Below are 2,230 nucleotides of genomic sequence, written 5' to 3' on the forward strand. Positions count from 1 at the left end.
GGAGCTGAGATTTTACACAGTGTGGTCTGGGAGGCATCCGAGGAAAGCGAGGGGCAGGCCGTGAGCAGGGCTGGACAGAGGGAGCCAGCAGCCTCAGGTGCGCCCTACCCACGTGTTTGAGGAAGCCAGAGAAAGCAGAGCAGGGATTTGGAATGCGTCCTGTTAAAATCTGCATTCCCCAGAGAACCTGCTCAGTTCTCCGCCAAGTCAGGGTAGACTGCTTGGGATCGGAGGCAGGAATGCTTCCAGGGTCATGGACGTAAGTGACCAGGGCTCTTTGTCCCACACGAGGCAGCTCTGGCTGGCCGTGCCTTCTGAGTTCTGGACGTCAGGCCATCAGCTGTCAGCTTGCTCATGGTTCACACACATAATTCCTGATGACACAATCTATAACCATGAGCAGACATGAGCAGACTCCTGACCTCGTGGGCTTAGGGATGCCAAGAACACGAGCAGTTGTTCTGATAAAAGAGGTGAGATGTAAAACAGCACCCGCAGAGACCCCAGGGAGTTTTTGCTGGGAAATTATGTCCAGGCACATCTTGAAGGCTGCCCAGGAAGGAGCGGGGACTCACTTCCAGACTGAGCACGGCCGGGAATCAGAGGCACTTGTGCATACCCAAGATGGTTTCAAGGTTGGGTGAAGGTATGAGGCTGCTGGGAGCGGGGTTGGGGGTGCAGGGAGCTGGCACTGGGGAAGTCAACAGGGACGTGGCCATATTTGTGTTGTCCATCACGTAAGGCTCCATTCTACATGGAGTGGAAGTCACTGAGAAATTGGAGCAGGGGTGATGTTTGATTTGCTCTCTCTGGTGACAAAAGGAGAGAGACTAGACAGCCCCGTAGCAGGTGACATCGAGACCATGGGGAACCAGTGTGGCCAAAATCTGGTAACGTCTATGCAGATGAACAAGGGCACAGGATCAAGGTGCGGCACTGGACTTGTGGCCCTGGGGTTGATTTGCTGTCTGGTGTGAGGGGAGGGAGAATTTGAGGAAGAGAGACCAACGTGAAACTTGGAAACATGGATGGTGGTGCCATCTGCTAGAGGTGCGTCAACACCTCCTCTCAGTTCCGAGCTCCAGCTTCCTAGATACAGAGCTGGAGACCATGATTCCAAGGTGCACAATCTATCAAGGGCGTGCTCTCAGCAGAAAGGCTGCACAAGGGAACATCAAGTCCAGGTGCGATCTTAGGTGGGGCTGATGGCACTGGGAGCACTGGAGTGTGAATTGCACCCAGAGTTGCTGTGCCTTGAGTCAAGGCAGCCAAGCTTTTGCACCACTGTGTCCTGCCCATGCTACGAATGGGGATGCTTTGAACCCCCAGGTGAGTTGGATCTCATTCTGCCAAGGATAGTTATGAGAAGTCCTTAATAGCCAGTGCTCCTAGGTGTCAGGGGACAGGTACACAGGTCAAAATGAAGGGGCCCGGAGAGGCATCCCCTCTGGTCACAGGCCCCTCTCATCTATCATTGTCTGGAAAAACAGATCTATTAATGAGGGTTCTCCTGAGAAATAGAACAAATGGGAGATTAGCAGGGATTTTAAACGTTCATGGTGAGGGGGGCAGCGCTGTAGCATAGCTGGTAAAGCCACTGCCTGCAGCGCCTGCATCCCATGTGGCACCGGTTCAAGTCCCAGCTGCTCCTTTTCCGATCCAGCTCTCTGCTATGGCCTGGGAAAGCAGTGGAGAATGGCCCAAGCGCTTGGGCCCCTGCACCCTCATGGGAGACCCGGAAGAAACTGCTGGCTCCTGGCTTTGGAACAGATCAGCCCTGGCTGTTGCAGCCATTTGGGGAGTGAACCAGCATATGGAAGACCTCTCGCTCGCTCGCTCTCTCTCTCAACCTCAGCCTTTCTGTAACTCTGCCTTTCTAATAAATAAATAAATAAATAAATAAATAAATCTTTTTTTAAAAGTTCATGGAAAAATGGAATTAAAGATGTGTGCTTGATGTAGCTATGATGATACTGCTTGGTTGGAGTCCTGATTCCACTCCTCAGTTCGTGCTTCCTGCTAATGTGCTCCCTGGGAGGCAGAAGGTGCTGGCTCAAGCCCTTGGGTCCCCGCCATCCATGTGGGAGACAAACACTGAGTTCCCGATTCCCAGCTTTAGCTTGGCCCAGCCCTGGGGAGTGACCCAGCAGATGAGCATCTCTATCAGCCTTTCAAATGAAATAAATAAATACAATTTAAAAATATAGCTATATCTTTAAAAAGATGTTTA

The 2,230-nt window shown here is 51.9% G+C and overlaps 1 long non-coding RNA gene across 1 annotated transcript; it reads left to right on the top strand.

Moving 5' to 3' along the window:
* Positions 1 to 407: 407 nt before the first annotated feature.
* Positions 408 to 1,934, top strand: LOC138843708 (uncharacterized). Its single transcript, XR_011378670.2, has 2 exons — positions 408 to 646; positions 1,664 to 1,934. It is a non-coding gene; the product is annotated as an uncharacterized LOC138843708 (long non-coding RNA).
* Positions 1,935 to 2,230: the final 296 nt, after the last annotated feature.

This window comes from Oryctolagus cuniculus, chromosome 9 (assembly GCF_051225735.1).
Source record: "Oryctolagus cuniculus isolate XC-2025 breed Fujian yellow rabbit chromosome 9, ASM5122573v1, whole genome shotgun sequence".
Classification (NCBI taxonomy): Eukaryota; Metazoa; Chordata; class Mammalia; order Lagomorpha; family Leporidae; genus Oryctolagus; species Oryctolagus cuniculus.